At 41.9% G+C, this 19296-nt stretch overlaps 1 protein-coding gene across 1 annotated transcript in view; it reads left to right on the plus strand.

The window, feature by feature from the left end:
• Window positions 1-17129: 17129 nt before the first annotated feature.
• Window positions 17130-19296, plus strand: part of MECR (mitochondrial trans-2-enoyl-CoA reductase) — a 67908-nt gene continuing 65741 nt past the window's right edge. Inside the window, exon 1 of the mRNA XM_070764109.1 lies at window positions 17130-17219. The gene's annotated coding sequence lies outside the window, so the exon portion shown is untranslated. The remainder of the gene's footprint in view (window positions 17220-19296) is intronic.

The raw sequence follows: 19296 nt of genomic DNA on the forward strand, positions 1-19296 counted from the left end.
CACACACCTCCCAGAGACCAATTAGATCCCAAAGAGTCAGCCTTCTCTGGGTCCCATCGCCTAAGCAAAGTTGGTTGGCGGACCAACAGGGTAGGGCCTTCTCGGTGGCAGCCCCAGCTCTTTGGAACCAAACAGTCCCTGAGGTCCGTACTGCCCCTATCTTACTGGCCTTCAGAAAAATGTTGAATACCTGGCTCTGCCAACAGGCCTGAGGGGCGTGAAAATTAATAGCTTATCTCCGGCCAAACATCATTTGACTGGTATGCATGATTGAATCCAGGAGGTTTTATTGTTATTAAATAAGTCGAGTCAAAAAGAGACCCTCGCATCCTGGACATAAATTGTTTCAACTCCTACCCTCAAAACTTTGCTACAGGGCACTGCACACCAAGACTAGACACAAAAACAGTTTTTCCCCCCCAACGCCATCACTCTGCTAAACAAATAATTCCCTCAACACTGTCAAACTATTTACTAAGTCTGCACTACTTATTACTACTATTTTTTTCTCATCATTCCTATCACCCATCTCCTCCCACTTAGGACTGTATGACCGTAACTTGATGCTTGCATCCTTAAAATTTTATTAATATTGATTGCTTCTTCACTGCTTTATTTGACCCCTATGAAAATCATTAAGTGTTGTACCTCATGATTTCTGACAAATGTATATTTTCTTTCAAGTACACTGAGAGCATCTGCACCAAAGACAAATTCCTTGTGTGTCCAATCACACTTGGCCAATAAAGAATTCTATTCTATTCTATTAATTTAAGGATTTTTAGTGTTTATTAAGGGTTTTATATTGAGAGTTTAATCGTTATTAATGCTTGAATTTGATTTAATGCTGAGTCCTGCGGGATTGGGTGGCATATAAGTCAAATAAATAAATGAATGAATGAATGAATAAACAAACAAACAAACAAACAAACAATGACATGTCCAATGTCCAACTGCCTCCCCTATAGAGACACATAGGGGTTTGGGTTTGGGGTGTGTGAGGGCTTTTTTCAATATATATTTCTCTGGTGCCCAACACAGATTCGGCTTACTCAATCACATAAATAGCTCTGCATGATGTGATAACTGACCCAATTTTCTCCAGTATCTACATATTACGGTACCCATGTTTTAACGCAAACTGTATCTCATATCCAGGGGTGGACTGCTGCCCAGATTGGGAGGAACGCAGTGGGGTAGCGAAAATGGACTTCCACCCCAGAGCACCCAATTTACACTTAAAGTTGAAAGAAAATGCAGGGCGTCCTGTGTAAGCCATGCCCACAGTATGGTAGCAAAAATCTTGGTAGCCCTTCACTGCTCATATACCATGTAGATGCATTCGGCACATTGCTCACTTAATGTAACATTTAACATATCTGACTGTTCTATTTCTTGCCAAATAACATCCCGGGGAGAAAGCATGAGAAACATGTTTTGCTTTTCCCATGCTGGCTTATATCAAATGATTTTCAAGCCAACTTTATAAGCGCCCTGATTGACAAGCCTTGGGGAAAGCAATAAAAGAAAGCACAACATGAAAGATACTTGGCATTATTCGAAGCCCAGACTGTCAAACATTGTTTAAATGTTTTTTTGTTCTATTACTGCTATTCAGTTAAAACACTAATGCAAAATCAATAATTTAACTACAAGCATCTTAAATTGATAGAATGCTATTGAGTTTAGTGGCAGGGCTTTGGACAAGGGCATTGTTTTTCCTCAAGCCCTTGCTAGCCCATAGATGCAATTAATTACCGCTATTATGACAGGCAACATCTGCCAAGGAAGATTTCTGACACAAGGACCTGCCAGGCCCCAAATGCTAAAAAAGATACATGGGGATCCTTCCAACCAATTCCAATACTGTGTTGTTCTATACCGTTAGACAAAATCTTGCCAAATTAAAGCAGAGAGAGAGAGAGAGAGAGAAATGCATATACTCTGGGAACTATTAGGGAGAGCCTGCGGTCACCCTCTTTCTCTCACACAATCTATCTGAACTGATTGCATCTTCCTCCTTTGGATTGCAGGTCCTCTCTCCTGAGCGTCCAGCCTACTTTATAGGTCAGTAATGGCGAACCTACGGCGCATGCCACAGGTGGCACATGGAGCCATATCTGCCGGCACGCGAGAGAATAAGAATAAGAATAAGAATAAGAATAAGAATAAGAATAAGAATAAGAATAAGAATAAGAATAAGAATAAGAATAAGAATAAGAATAAGAATAAGAATAAGAATAAGAATAAGAATAAGAATAAGAATAAGAATAAGAATAAGAATAAGAATAAGAATAAGAATAAGAATAAGAATAAGATAAGATAAGAATAAGAATAAGAATAAGAATAAGAATAAGAATAAGAATAAGAATAAGAATAAGAATAAGAATAAGAATAAGAATAAGAATAAGAATAAGAATAAGAATAAGAAAAAGAAAAAGAATAAGAATAAGAATAAGAATAAGAATTTATTAGATTTGTTTGCCATCCCTCTCTGAGGACTCAGGGCGGCTCACAACAATAAAAGCAATACAGTACAATACAAATCCAATATTAAAAACTAAATTAAGACCCATCATTACTAAAAACAATCAGTACTACACAATCACACCATTCTCAAATGCTACAAGTCGGGGGGATTAATCCCCCATGCCTGGCGACATAAATGGGTCTTCAACATCTTGTGGAAGGCGAGGAGGGTGGGGGCAATTCAAATCTCCAGGGGGAGTTGGTTCCAGTGGGCCGGGGCCACCACAGAGAAGGCTCTTCCCCTGGGTCCCGCCAGACGACATTGTTTAGTCGATGGGACCCGGAGGCCAACTCTGTGGAACCTAATCGGCTGCTGGGATTCGTGCGGTAGAAGGCAGTCCTGTAGGTGTTGTGGTTGGCTCTGGGCCAGCTCCTGTAACAGGGAATTTGGACGTTGGTTTAGGAGAATCCTCAGGTTCCCAGAGACTTGTCTTATTGCCAACATCTTCTGATAGTGAAGATTCATTGCCAAGGTCAGACGCTGGGGGAGTGGAATCGGACAGAGAGGTGAATGCAGCCAGCCCATTAGGTAATTACCCCATTAGTGAGTCATCAGACCCAGAGGAGGATCATCTGATAGATGCTCCTATGCGCAGGCTCATAGCTAGAAGGGACCAATTGCGCAGGTATCCTAGAAGATAAGGGGGAACATCTGTGGCTGAGGCAATTAGGTTAATGGGGATGCTGATAAATTATGGGTGTTGCGGAATGCGCATATGGGTGTTTATCCATTTGGAGAAAGACTATTGTTTTGGTTTGAACTGTTCCAGGACTTTCACAGACTTTTTGGATATTTCACAGTTAAGTACATCTTGTGAACTCATTGCAGGGGGGGTGGCTGTGATGCTTTCACAGCTGCCTTTATCTGCTCTGTTTGTTCGTGCCATTCTAGGACTGTAATCTGTGTGCGAGAAATTTTGGCTCTGTTTAAAGTGTGTGCGTTCAGCACTATTTTTGGATAAACGGTGTGTGTTTGAATTTACATTCCTAACTCATTAGGGGGGCTCTTAGTGAAGGGTCCGGCATAACAGTAGGTATTCTGGTCCGATGCCATGTAGGGCTTTATAGGTCATTACCAACACTTTGAATTGTGTCCAGAAACTGATCGGCAACCAGTGCAAGCCACAGAGTGTTGACGAGACATGGGCGTATCTAGGTTGGCCCATGATTGCTCGTGCATTTTGCACAATCTGGAGTTACCGAACACTCTTCAGAGGTTGCCCCATGTAGAGAGCGTTGCAGTAGTTGAACTTCAAGGTGATGAAGGCATGAGTGACTGTGAGCAGAGACTCCCTGTCCAGATAGGGCCGCAACTGGCTCACCAGGCGAACCTGGGCGAACACCCTCCTCACCACAGCTGAAAGGTGATGTTCTTTTTTTAAAAAAAATAATTTTTATTTACATGTAAACGACACAAACACAGAAAATATGTACAGAAAAAAAAAACATACAGTATACATCCCCTCCCCCCTTCGGCTATCTCATCGACAACCTCCTTTGATACTCTTTTATGGTAATGTTACCAGTGGTTTGTCGGTAGTATATAATCAATATTAATAGATTTTAATTTCTTAATCTGTAACTTATAGAAACATATCAAATAGAGGAAAAAGTTACATTTAAACCTTTAAGAATTTTTAACTTAATTTGTTTTCTTATCGCGCAGCATTGCTAGTATTTGTTCTTTGGTTCAGCCATATATAAAAATCTTTCCACATCTGGTAATATTTTGTGTTTCCCTGCTCTTTTAGCTCCAATGTTAATTTGTCTGCTTCTGCACAGTCTACCATTTTTTTAATCAGATTTTGATCGTTAGGCAATGATTCGTTTTTCCAAAACTGAGCTATAGTTATTCTCATTGCTGTTATTAAGTGTTGGGTCAAATAATATTGTTCTTGTTTCATATTTTTTTCAATAATACCAAGTAAAAATATTTCCAGTTTCATTTCTAATTTAATATTGATTATTTCTTTTATCCATTTTTGTTGTTTATGCCAAATTTCCTTAACTCGTGGACAGGTCCACCACATATGGAAGTAAGAGCCGTGTTTCTCCCCACTTTTCCAGCAATTGGGTTTGAGGTTAGCATACATCTTGGCTAGCCGAGCTGGGGGCATGTGCCACCTATAGAACATTTTAATTGCGTTTTCTTTATAAGAGGAAGATCTGGTCATTTGTATAAGTTAATCCGGTAGAATCCCAAGCACCCTCTGAAAGCCCTCTGGGTCCATCAGACATCTGGGGAAGAACTACTTGGGTCAGGTCCATGGTTGTCATGGTGGCCATGACTTCCTGCGCTAACCCAGAGGATTCGTCGAGCGATGGTAGGTTCAAGTCCCCCAAGACAATAAGTCTGGGGAACTCCACCGCCAGCCCAGCCACCTCCTCGAGCAGCCCTAGCTCAGCTCCAACGTGCCCGTGTATGTCAGCCAGCTGATTTTCAGCTGGCACAGAGACTCTGGGGGGGGCATTTTCGGCTTCTGGGGGGCCTCCAGGGGGATGAGGGAGAGCATTTTTGCTCTCCTTGAGCTCCAGGGAAGCTACTGGAACCTGGGGAGGATGAAAAACGGGCCTATCAGGCCCACCAGAAGTGGGAAAACCAACTGTTTCTGGTCTCCAGGGTGGGCAGGGAAGGCTGTTTTCACCCTCCCCAGGGATTGAATTATGGGTGTGGGCACTCGTACATGCGCGATAGCACATGCGCACAGACTTTCGGCACCTGAGGGGGAAAAGGTTCACCATCACTGTTATAGGTGGTTCTTGACTTACAACTGCAATTGAGCACAAAATGTAAATTTCTAATTGAGACAGTGGTTGAGTGAATTTTGCCCCATTTTACAACCTTTCTTGCCACGGTTGTTAAGTTAATCACTGCACTTGTGAAGTTAATTTAAAAAACGGCTGTTAAGGGAATCTTCCCCAATGATTTTGCTTGTCAGGAGGTCATAAAATGAGATCACGTGACCCCTCTGGCACACTGCGGTCGTCATAAATATGAGTCAGTTGCCAAGCATCTGAATTTTGATCATGTGACCATAGGAATGCTGCAGCAGCCATAAGTGTGAAAAACGGTCATAAGTCTTTTTTTTCCACTGCCACTGTAACTTCGAATGGCCAGTAAATGAACTATTGTAAGTCACGGACTCTGAGTCCTCGGAGAGGGGTGGCATATAAATCCAATTGATGATAGATAGGTAAGTAGGTAGGTAGGTAGGTAGGTAGGTCTGCGGAGAGGGGCGGCATACAAATCTGATTAATAAAATAAATAAATAAATAAATAGGTAGGTAGGTAGGTAGAATTCAGAAACGCATGCTCCTGCTACTGTAATCATTCAATCACTAACAGGTTTCAATCTTCTTCCCTTTCCCTTTTGCAATTGTATAGTAATTCTACAAGATTTACTGGGACCTATTGGCCAGTTCTTGCAATATTCCTCGGGAGAGGGGGAAATATTTGAAGTGCTGTTTTCATCCACTTATTGCCCAACGCTTATTGATAGCTCTGTTTCTAAAACTATGTTTATTTACCCACTTGTGAGGAAAAGGAGTTAAAAGGATAGGTGTTAGTTGCCATATCATAGATCTCAATTCCATCAATAGAATCATGATGACAGGTGTTGAAACAAGACACTAAAGATGTATTTATTTATTATTGCTTTCTCTTAAAAAGAGAACATTCAGATTGCTGTCTGAGACGTTAGCTGTTTGGATCCCGCTTCACTGAGCTTTTATTTGCTGTCAGTTGCTCGTCATTTTATTATGGAATCCTGTCAGTGTAAAAATTAAGGCTGCTTATAAGAATAAAATTATATACAGGACAGAAATTGTATACGTGGCTCTGACTGTAGCTTAGCGGTAGATACTAAAAAATGAATTCAAGGGCACAACAATTAGAAAGCATCTTGTAACAACCGACAGAAGCATTAATAACCATTCATAAATGTGATTCTTCATACATTCCCTGAGGCATAGCGTGCTTAATGGAAGTTTGTTAAATAATCCACAGATGACAAAATTCACCTAACACACTGGACATGAACCGTAGTTTGCAAACCACAGTGATTCCAACCATAAAACTTTCTGAACAACAACAACAAATATCATTTAATTCTAGTGGATTATTCAGACTTTAATACCACTACTGCTGTGATGGATGTCTGGAGCAGTATTTCTCAGCCTCATCCACCTGATGTTGTGTGTCAAGTTTCCAGGTAACATCCAAATTTAAATCAGAGTCCAAGTCAAGGTATTCCTCAAAGTTCCCATTTATTTCTGGAGCCATCCTGGCACCTACACTGGGGGACCTGAATCTGAGCTTGCCACACAATTGAAAGTTCATATGCCTTACCCTCCACTCACAAATTTGTCACGTTGCTCACCCAGGTTGTGCCAGCGTGGCAACTCCTCCTTCCGCTTCCACCCAGGTGGTGGACATATGATGACCTTGAACGTCTCGAAAGAATGCTTGGTGGCTGCACCTGCTCCCTCATGAAATCACCCCTCCCAAGTTCCCATAAACATCAGATCTTCAATAGATAGTGTGGCAAGTGGTTGCTTTATCACCAACTTCTGCACCGGCTTGACAGTTATGTGGACTTCAACTTCCAGAATTCCTTAGCCAGCATGAAGCCCATATTCATAAAGGTGTTGACTGGAGAATTTTGGGAATTAAACCAAAGGTGCTTTTTCCAAGAGGCAACTGGACTTTCTGGGGGGGGGGGGTTGAACACATTCCGTTTCTCATCCAAGAAGCTTCTTCAGAGAAGTAAAGCTTCTTAGACGAGAAGTGAAACATCTTGAGAAGTGAAATGTCTTCAAAGAAAAACCAGAAAGTCCAGTTGCCTCTTGAAAAAGCACCTTTGGGACAACCGTGACCTGGATGACTGAGAATCTCCATAAACATCTGGGAATTGGACTCCACATAACCAAAAAATTGGCTGAGATTGAGAAACACTGGAGTGGAGTTTTCTGAATTTAGTCTAGGAAGTAAATCTATTAATTTGAAGTGTTTTGTTTTGTTTTGTTGCTTTACTGCTTTCATGACTAGGAAGCTTTGCCCAGGTTGTAAAATAAATAAATCCAGTCTTCCTAACAGCAGCCACCTGAATAGGAAAAACATTATTCCAATAATAGCTAGGCCACAAAGACTAGACTGGACTGGAATGGAATGGAATGGAATGGACTAGAACAGAACAGAACAGAATAGAAAAGAATTTCAATTCTTTATTGACCAAGTGTGATTACTGGACACACAAGGAATTTGTCTTTGGTGCATATACACCAATGGGTAAAGTTACAGTTCTGTACTTCCTAATAGAACTGTGATCCAGTTTCTTATAAAAATATCTAACATGCTGTCCAATGTACCCTGAACATTCAGTCTTGGGCCTCAAGCCAACTATCCTATTGCACTACCTTTATTTGTAGATTCCTGGAAGTAATTCTGTTGAATCTAGAGTAAGAGAACAGAACCCGCCAGAACAGGACATCCTTGAATTGGATCCTTTGGTTATGGAACTAACACTTATGTGGAAGATATACATGAACGCAGAATTAATCATGCTTACAATCATGCTCAGACTTGTTATACACTTGAGAATTATAAACTTTATGACTTACAACAAATTAACAGAGTTACTGCTGAGTTCAACAGGATTGCTTATTTATAATACTACACCACACAGTACTTTTCTTTATTATACCATAACTATGAGATTGAGATTTAATTACTCTTTCTTGTATGGATAAAATCCTGTATTCTCAAAGGGCTTGAAAGAATCTGATACTCTCCAGATATGTTGGAGTTCAACTCCTGATCCTCGCCAGGAATTCTGAAAGCTGATGCTCAACATATGTAAAGGACAGCATCACAGTAAGGTGCAGTTTCCAACCCATGCTACATTTTTCTAATCAGGTGAATATAAAACCAAGAACCGCATTTTTCTGAGTATAAGACGCACCTTAGTTTTTGAGGAGGAAAATAGGAAAAAGAATCTGCTTACCAGGTATCTAAAACACGATCTAAGTATTGCCCACAAGCTCATATGCTGCAACGTTCTACCTGTCAATGACTACTTCAGCTTCAATCACAACAACACAAGAGCACGCAACAGATTTAAACTTAATATTAACCGCTCCAAACTTGACTGTAAAAAATATGACTTCAGCAACCGAGTTGTCGAAGCGTGGAATTCATTACCTGACTCAGTAGTGTCAACCCCTAACCCCCAACATTTTTCCCTTAGACTATCCACGATTGACCTCTCCAGGATCCTTAGAGGTCAGTAAGGGGCGTACATAAGTGCACCAGTGTGCCTTCCATCCCCTGTCCAATTGTCTCTCCTTATCTCATTTATCTTTTCTTCCTTTCAAATTTGCTCACCTATACTTTTATATCTTTTCTTCTATTCGTTTCTTTAGTTATATTACTACATATCTATTCAATGTGTATTATGTATTGGACTAACTAACGAAAGAAAGAAAGAAAGAAAGAAAGAAAGAAAGAAAGAAAGAAAGAAAGAAAGAAAGAAAGAAACAACCAAACAAACAAATAAATTTCATCTGGATAGCATCCTCAGTCTGTTCAGCTTCAGCACATCATTTTCTCCGCTGGTTAAGGGCTTTAAAAAAATTATTCTGAGACAGTAACAATGAAAGAGCTTCCAAGCCAATAAGAGCTGGGAACATCATTAGCACCTAGAAAGAAACAGTCTGAGAAAGTGGAGCAATGGAAAAAACCCTGCAAAGACTTAGGGCTTTGAAAACATTCTTCTTCACAGACAGTAACAATGAAATTGCTTGCAAGCTGGTAAAAGCTGGGGTCATTTTTAGCATCTGGCTAGGGCTGGAAAGAAATTTCTTTGGAGCAAGTTAGAGTTATGGAAAAAATCTTGCAAAGACTTAGGGCTTGGAAAACATTCTTCACAGAGAGAAACAATGAAAGAGCCTGCAAGGTAAGAGCTGGGAAGATAGTTAGCAGCTAGTTAGGACTGGGGGGGGAAAGTTACATTCAGAGTATAAGACACACCCTAATTATCAGCCTCTTTTAGGGAGGAAAAAGGTCCGTCTTATACACCAAAAAATACGGTAAATCCTTCTGGAAAAGCAATGGACATTCTTCTTAACCAAGGGTCCATCGTTAATATTAAGCACTCAAAGAGCCATTTGAACCCATTCCCACAGAAAAGAAAGCAGCGGGAGCCACAAAAAACTTTTGACATCTAAAATGAAGATAACACTGCATACATCATTTTGTATACTATGCTATCTGTAAAAGGTTCCTACCGGTATGGTTGACGCCATCACACGGGTAGCAAAAACTGAGCTGCATGTACAGCTCTGCATTTCCAGTGTGCACATGCATGCATCCGAATGAGATTTTGCTTCTGAGCATGCGCAGGAAGCAAAACCTCATGGGGGCACACGTGTGAGACAGATTTTGGCAACTTTTTGCTTCTGCGCATGCGCATGCGCAGAAGCAAAAAATCACCAAAATCTCACTCACCTGCGGGTCCCCTCGCAAGATTTTGCTTCCTTCGCATGCACAGAAGCAAAATGTTGCTCAGGTATCCACGTACGCCAGAGGTGTGGAACTGCACGCGCAGCGTGGCGGGAGTGGCAGGAGCAGCAATCCCCGCCTGTACACTATGTATAAAAAAAACTATAGTGTATTGTGTTGCATTTATGTAATCAAGGAACTGCTACATCAAAAACAATTTTATTTCTGCATGCAACGAAAATATTTTGAACTCCAGAAAAAAAGATGGGTCGAAAAGCTCAATAAATTTTGTACTGGAGGTGTTGCACATACTATGGCAGTTGTGACAAATGATTTGAGTCACAGGGAGCCACAGCAGTGGGATGAAAGAACCACATACAGTGCCAGAGCCATTGGTTGCAGACCCTGGTTCTAAACAAATGTGATTGAATCAGGCCATAAGACTTTTGGACTACCCTGAAGTTGCTCACAAACACAATGTCTATAATTAACTCCTACGCAGCTTTTTTTTTTTTTTTTAAACATTTTCCAACCGTATTATTTACAATGGGAGAAAATTAAAAGGAAGGGAGGAATTAATTAGAGCTGACTTGAAGCAAATGGGCAGTTAGTGGGGTTTTTCCTTTAAATATAAAAAGGACAGAATCTGCTGAACGCTTAGAAATATTTTCATACCTTTTGCTTACAAAGGCATTGCATGAAGAAAATAATGGGCAGAAAGACTGTCTAGATTGATGCACTATATGAATATTAATTCCATTCTTCAACACTGCATTTGCTGAAGATTTTAATTATTAGCACCATTCAATGCCGGGAACCCAGACAAGGACACAAAGTCAGGAACAAATGCCAAGCTCCAGTCCAGAAAATCTGGGTCAATGAGAAGGTCTCCTTGTAGAAAGCATCCAGAGAACTATAGTACAGGTCATAGTTCCCTCTAAGCTGAGCAGTGAGCCATGGCGCACTTAAAAATTATCATCAACTCAGAGTTTTTCAAACCTGCCCAGAAGCCGAGAGGGGAAGAGTGAGAGGGAAGGAGAGAGAGAGGAAGAGAGAGAAACAGATAGAAAAAAGAGAGGAAGGAAAAGAGAAAGAAAAAGAATGGGAGTAAGGAAGAGAGAAAGAAAATCAAAATCTAGTTTGAAACTAGCTCAACTATTTAAGTGGCATTTTGATATTGATAGAGTTGCCCTATTATGAGCTCACTGTTATAGACACACAGTACAGTATTTTATTTTGAAATTCTCTGAGGAAAAACAGGGTGGGTTTTTTATTTGTTTGTTTGTTTGTTTGTTTGTTTATTATTTCTGTGCCGCCCAGTCCCGAAGGGACTGCCACTCAGACACTATACTTTTCCACCCACCCACCCAAAAAATTAGAGGGAACACTGGTACAGGTAGTCCTCGACTTACAACCATTCATTTAGTGACCATTCAAGGTTACAAAGGTACTTACAACTGTTCCTTGCACTTAGGAGAGTCATAGTATCCCCACACACATGCTGTCAAAATTTGGGTGCTTGAGACTAGGATGATATTAGTTTATAATAGGGCTGATATTCCTGGAGGCATCTGTAACATGGCAAATGATTTAGCTTTACTAGATAAGTGGTCAAAGCAATGGAAACTGCATTTTAATGTTTCCAAATGTAAAATAATGCACTTGGGGAAAAGGAATCCTAAATCTGGGTATTGTATTAGCAGTTCTGTGTTAGCAAAAACTTCAGAAGAGAAGAATTTAGGGGCAGTGATTTCTGACAGTCTCAAAATGGGTGAACGGTGCAGTCAGGTGGTAGGGAAAGCGAGTAGAATGCTTGGCTGCATAGCTAGAGGCATAACAAGCAGGAAGAGGGAAATTGTGATCCTGCTGTATAGAGCACTGGTGAGACCACATTTGGAATACTGTGTCTGGAGACCTCATCTACAAAAAGATATTGATAAAATTGAACGGGTCCAAAGACAGGCTACAAAAATGGTGGAATGTCTTAAGCATAAAACTTATCAGGAAAGATTTAATGAACTCAATCCATGTAGTCTGGAGGACAGAAGGGAAAGGGGGGACATGATCGAAACATTTAAATATGTTGAAGGGTTAAATAAGGTTCAGAGGGAAATGTTTTTAATAGGAAAGTGAACACAAGAACAAGGGGACACAATCTGAAGTTAGTTGGGGGAAACATCAGAAGCAACGTGAGAAAATATTATTTTACTGAAAGAATAGTAGATGCTTGGAACAAACTTCCAGCAGACGTGGTTGGTAAATCCACAGTAACTAAATTTAAACATGCCTGGGATAAACATATATCCATCCTAAAATAAAATACAGGAAAAAGTATAAGGGCAGACTAGATGGACCATGAGGTCTTTTTCTGCCGTCAATCTTCTATGTTTCTATGAATTTACAATGGTTGTAATGACAGCCTCCTGGGATAAAACTCCTGTGGGGTTTTTTTAAATCTTTAAAATTTTAAATTGTTGATTACTTATGATTTGTCTTTTTACATGTTGTGAGCCGCCCCGAGTCTTCGGAGAGGGGCGGCATACAAATCCAAGTAATAAATAAATAAATAATAAATAAAGTGACCAGATTTCAGCATTGCTAAAGCAGGACACCATTGACGGGTGGGGGAGGTAAAAAGTTTTGTTTTTTTCTCTCTCTCACGCCCTCACTTCTCGGCGATGTACAGGCTACCGGTGCCCAGGCCGTGTCCTGCAAGCATGGCCTCAGTAACGGGCTGTCGCAGCCAGTACAACCTGCCCAGGATGAACCCAAGATGCTTCACTTTGAATTGTGACTGGAAACTGATCGCAACCAATACAGACTGCGGAGTGTTGGTGTTACATGGGCATTTTTGGGAAAGCCCATGATAGCTCTCACAGCTGCATTCTGCACGATCTGAAGTTTCCGAACACTTTTCAAAGGTAGCCCCATGTAGAGAGCATTACAGTTGTCAAACCTCGAGGTGATGCGGGCATGAGTGACTGTGAGCAGTGACTCCCGGTCCAAATAGGGCCGCAACTGGTGCACCAGGCAAACCTGGGCAAACGCCCCCCTCGCCACAGCTGAAACATGTTTCTCTAATGTGAGCTGTGGATCGAGGAGGACGCCCAAGTTGCGGACCCTCTCCGAGGGGGTCAATATTTCCCCCCCCCAGGGTGCTGGACGGACAGATGGAATTGTCCTTGGGAGGCAAAACCCACAGCCACTCCATCTTATCAGGGTTGAGTTTGAGTCTGTTGACACTCATCCAGGACCCAACAGCCTCCAGACACCGGCACATCACTTCCACTGCTTCGTTGACTGGACCTGGGGTGGAGATGTAAAGCTGGGTATCATCAGAGTACTGATGATACCTCACCCCATGCCCTTGGATGATCTCACCCAGCGGTTTCATGTAGATATTAAATAGCAGGGGGGAGAGGACCGACTCTGAGGTACCACACAAGGGAGAGACCTCGGGGTCGACCTCTGATCCCCCACTAACACCGACTGCAACCGACCGGAGAGATAGGAGGAGAACCACTGAAGAACAGTGCCTCCCACTCCCAACCCCTCCAGCCGGCGCAGAAGGATACCATGGTCGATGGTATTGAAAGTCGCTGAGAGGTCAAGGAGCATCAGGACAGAGGATAAACCCCTGTCCTGGGCCCGCCAGAGATCATCCATCAACGTGACCAAAGCAGTTTCCATGCTGTAACCGGGCCTGAAACCCAACTGTTGGGGACCTACATAATCGGCTTCTTCCAAGGACCGTTGGAGCTGGAGGGCCACCACCTTCTCAACAACCTTCCCCATAAAGGGAAGGTTGGACACTGGACGGCTGGGTCCAGGGAAGGCTTCTTGAGGAGGGGGCACACAAGCGCCTCCTTATAGGGTGCTGGAAAGGACCCACTCCCCAAGGAAGCGTTGACAATCTCCTGGACCCAGCTCCATGTCACCTCCCTGCTGGCCGAAACCAGCCAGGAGGGACACGGATCCAGTAAGCAGTTGGCAGAACTCACAGCTCCAATGGCCTTGTCCACTTCATCAGGTGTCACCAGATCAAACTCTTCCCAAACAGGTGGACAAGTATGTGCCCCAGTCACCTCGACTGACTCATTGTCAGTCAACTCTGCTTTCCAATTGGAGTCGAGGTCGGCCCGGATCCGAGCGATTTTATCAGCGAAAAATGAGCTAAAGTCCTCGGCACTACTCTGCAAGGGCTCCCCAACTCCCCCCTGGTTAAGAAGGAAGCGGGTCACCCTAAACAGAGCGGCCGGGCGAGATTCCGCTGATGCAATCAAGGCGGCATGGTACGCGCATCTTGCAGCTTTGAGCGCCACTTTGTAAGTCTTAATATGAGCTCTTACAAGTGTTCGATCGGATTCAGACTTACTCTTCCTCCATCGCTTCTCTAGACGTCTCTTCTGGCGTTTCAACTCCCGGAGCTCCTCGTTGAACCATGGTGCTCTACGGGGTCTAGTGCCACGGAAAGGTCACAACGGCGCAATCCGGTCGAGAGCCTCCGCTGCCACCTTGTTCCAGGCCTCAATGGCAACGTAACAACTGAGGCAAAAGAGATAGTAAAATCAGGTGGTGACTGATTCCTGGTCCCAAGTGTGGTTGTAAATCAAGGATTACCTGTACCAGATCACTTTTTTCCAAAGCACCTGAGGGCAGAACAAGAAACAATGGATGAAAACTAATCAAGGAGAGAAGCAACCTAGAATTAAGGAGAAAATTCCTGACCATGTGAACAATTAACCAGTGGAACGGCTTGCCTCCAGTAGTTGTGAATGCTCCAATGCTGAAAGATTTCAAAGAACAGATTGGATAGCCATTTGTCTGAAATGGCATAGGGTTTCCTTCCTGAGTTGAGGGTTGGATTTGAAAATGGCCACACTTGTCAAACCTCTTAGACTTTCTCAACCATTCTCTAAATCTAACCACTGCAGCACCGAGGCTGTAAAGAGATGCCCAGCCATCTCTTTATGTTTTCAGACACGGGAAACTTTTCTCAACTAAAATCATCAGCAAAATTTAGGGACCCAGTGGGTAGAGACTTATCTCTAGTGACCAGAGGGAGCCAAGCTTTAGATCTGTCAGCAGAACCTGGCAGCTGATTGGGACAAAAATCCACTGAGCCCACCCCGAGCATGGAAAATATTGTGTTCCTGATGAATGCTGAACAGAACCAGAGGGAATTGGATTTACAATTCAAATTGTTAATATGAGCTTCCTAGAGGTTAATTAAGCTCAGGGAAGATGTATATTTACTTGGGTGTACTTAACAAACCAAACAGGTGGTTTTCTTGATCCAATTCAGTATTTATATAGCTTTCCAACACTTTGGCACTTGCAGACAGCAGAGCAATAAATCGCTTGGCAAAAACTATGGTGACAGAATATTTCCCTTCCTACATAGGCCAGTTTGGGCCTTGTAGGTTCTTGTTTATTGTTTACATTGATATTCTGCCTATCTTATGTTATCATTTCTGTATTTTTCTCATTGATGTAGCCACCCATCTTGAATAGAATAGAATAACAGTGTTGGAAGAGAACTTGGTGGTCTTCGTCCAAATGCCTGCTAAGGCAGGAAATGCTGCATCACTTCAGAAAAATTGTTATCTAATCTCTTCTTAAAAACTCCCAGTGTTGGAGCATTCACAAGTTCTGGAGGCAAGCTGTTTCGCTGATTAATTGTTCTGTCAGGAAATTTCTCCCTAGTTCTAAGTTACTTCTCTCCTTTATTTGCTTCCACCCATTGCTTTTTGTTCTACCCTCAAATGCTTTGGAGAATAGTTTGACTCCCTCTTCTTTGTGGCAACCCCGGAGATATTGGGACACTGCTATCATGTCTCCCCTAGTCCTTCTCATCTTACAAACAGTTAAAACAATGTAAAAACAATCAAACAGTATTTCAATGTATCCTTTGGATTACCATGGGTAAGAAGTTATAATCTACACAAAAGTAGCCAAAATACATTAAAATGTGCAAAAACCAGTACAACATCAAAACATTACCAAGCAATATCTACCTACCTACCTACCTACTTATCTATCTATCTATCTAAGAGCGATCGACCAGTGGAATGGCTTGCCAGCGGAAGTTGTGAACGCCCCAACACTCGACACTTTCAAAAGGAGATTGGACTGTCATCTGTCAAGGGTGGTGTAGGTTTTCTTGCTTGAGCAGGGGGTTGGACTAGATTACCTGCAAGGTCCCTTCCAACTCTAATTAATCAATAAACAATCTATCTATCTATCTATCTATCTATCTATCTATCTATCTATCTCTATCCTGGGGTGGGTCCCAACTTACCTCGCTGCTGGTTCGCTTCTTCCTGCACTGCATGGACAAAAATATCCCAAAAAATTCAAAACAAAAAAGCCAAAAACAAGATGGCGACCGCATGCACAGTGCTGGAAACTCTGCTTCTGTGCATGTGCAGGAGGGGGGGGGGGACTCAGGGAAACTTTTTTTAAAAAAAAATTGAAAAAAAATCCTAACAATTTAAAAACAAAAAATGGTGGCCTCCAAGAACCGGCCCCAAACAAACTGGTTCTGTGATGTCACCAGTGGGTCACTATTGGTTCAGGTGAACCAGCCCAAACCGGGAGGAACCCACCTTTGACCCATCCATTCAGAAGTTTGTAGCTCAGTCCTGGTTGTCTCCTCTTTCTTTGTAACAACTTTATGAAACAGGCCTAACAATGAATTTACCTGGCCTCAAATTTCAGCTGCCTCTTTCCTCAATATAATTCCAACATAATAACATTGTTATCAGTGAGCCAATTTGGCCTAGTAGTTAAGACAGGAGGCTAGAAACCAGGAGACTGTGAATTCTAGTCTTGCCTTAGGCAATAGGCATGAAAGCTGATTGGGTAACTTTAGGCCAATCACCAGGAGACTGTGAGTTCTAGTCCTGCCTTAGGCAAAAGGCATGAAAGCTGATTGGGTAACTTTAAGCCAATCACCAGAGACTGAATTCTACTCCTGCCTTAGGCATGAAAACTGGCTGAGCGATTCTGGTCCAGTCACTCTCTTCCAGCCCAACCCAACCCACATTGTTGTTGTGAGGAAAATAAGAACAGGAAGGAGTATTATGTATGTTTGCTGCTTGAGTTACTTATGAAGTAATAAAAGCGGGATAAAACTCCAATCAATAAATAAAAGAATAAATAATGGAAAAAACTAAAAAGAGTTTATATGGTAAGTTATATGGTGAGATATATACAGGTACGGTCGGGAATGCAGAACCAGTAGAAAACATTTCGCCAGGTATGCAGAATCAATAGAAATTTTTTGAATTTTTTTCTTTTTTTTCCCTTCTGGGTTCTGGGTATGTTTTTTCTGTCACAGTAAATGAGGTTGAATGTGTATAATTTTAGAAGAGCTGTGCGTGCGTGTATGTGTGTGTACATACACATACAGTTTATATAGTAGATAATGTATATTTTTGTATGCCTGTGTGTAATATGTACACATATGGCATATATACATATAATTAAATAGTATTTTTTGGATGCTTAGTAATAGTAAATAGATAGGGAAATTGTATCTCTTTGAGGCGAGGAGAGGCCAGGCAGCCTAACCCTAACCTAGTGTTTCTCAACCTTGGCAGTTTGAAGATGTGTGGACTTCAACTCCCAGAATTCCCCAGCCAGCAACGCAGGCTGGGGAATTCTGGGAATTGAAGTCCACACATCTTCAAACTGCCAAGGTTGAGAAACACTGCCCTAACCCAAACCCTTGACGTGAGTGACGTCAAGTTGGCCACTTTTAAGCCAGTCACATGACCTTTAAGCCACCTTTCAGTCACATGATATACTAAGTTTAGTACATTGCATGCAGTTCTTGAGATTCAATCACTGCGATAAACCACAGTACAACTTCTCTAAAACCTGTCTGAATCTGCTGGATTTCATCCCTGCTCCACACTGACAACTCCGGTGCACGTCATTGTCACCCAATCGTGAAATTTTCCAAAATATATCAGCAGGATTCTCCTGAATAAGAACGCTTATCTTAGCATGTAGCAAAACAAGAGCCATCAATCCTCTTTAGAGGAAAAATTTGCTTCACAGTTTCTTTAGAGGCAAAATCTTGCATCTTTTAAAAACTAAAGCAGCAGCATATCAGAGCCTGGAGGAAAAAACAATTGTTTCTGAGCCTCTGATTAAAGATCAGAATCTCCTGGAATCTGGAAAATTTCAGAGAAGCAAGCAGAAAAGTTTGTGGCAATAACTCCTTTATCTCTAAGGGATAGGTAACAAGTTTGAACTGGATAGACGGTATAAGGTTATTTTCATTTCTTCCAATGTGAGATGCTATTAAGGTTTATGGTCTCTGATATCTGTTTTCTCTGATGTTTATTTTCTATGCAAGCTTAGGAGCTGTATGTCTTAGATAACAGACTGATCTTATGTATTTTTCCCCATTGGAGATTATCTTGAGATCCATTAGTGGGCTTCATATCTTTCTACTTTTATTTCCTCTGCCACTGGTTATTTCATGTGCAAATGCTTAAGGTTAACAAGGATTGTTTCTCCTCCCACCCACTCACTCTCCTCTGCTTCAAACACATTTTGTTTATAACTTGTGAACTTGCTCCAACTTCTTAGTTACATACCTCATGCCATGGAATCAGGATTGCAAAATGTTTTTTTTTTTTTCATTTCATTTTTCAGTTACTTGCCCCAAAGGCACATAAGCTAGGATTAGCACAGGAAAGGCAACTCTTTGGAAGACAGAGTACTAGTGATAGCAGAGCTGAAGAAGCTTCTTGGATGAGAAGCAAAACATCCTCAAAAGAAAAAACAACCTAGAACTAAGGAGAAATTTCCTGAGTGAGAACAATTAACCAATGGAACGGCTTGCCATCAGAAGTTGTGGTCTCCATCACTGGAGGCTTTTAAGAAGAGATTGGACAACCATTTTTCTGGAATGGTATAGGGCAGAGGTAGGCAAAGTTGGCTCTTCTACAGCAGTAGGCTATGAGCCAGAAAGTTAAATTGCACTCGCCACCGCGGCTCATAAATTCTTGCAGGACCAGTGCGATTTTGCTGCTGCACCTGTGAAGGTAGCAAAATTGTGCCCGTGTTTCAGCGAGGTTTTACCTGTGGTTCTGTGTGCGATTTTGCAGGTGCAGCAGCAAAATCACGCTGTTCCTGCAAGAACTTACGAGCCGTGGCAGCGAGTACAATTTAGCGTTCCGGCTCATAGCCCACCGCTGCTCTTCTATGACCTGTGGACTTCACCTCCCAGAATTCCTAAGCTAGCTCTTAGC

Source organism: Erythrolamprus reginae, chromosome 11, assembly GCF_031021105.1.
Source record: "Erythrolamprus reginae isolate rEryReg1 chromosome 11, rEryReg1.hap1, whole genome shotgun sequence".
In the NCBI taxonomy this organism is placed as follows: domain Eukaryota; kingdom Metazoa; phylum Chordata; class Lepidosauria; order Squamata; family Dipsadidae; genus Erythrolamprus; species Erythrolamprus reginae.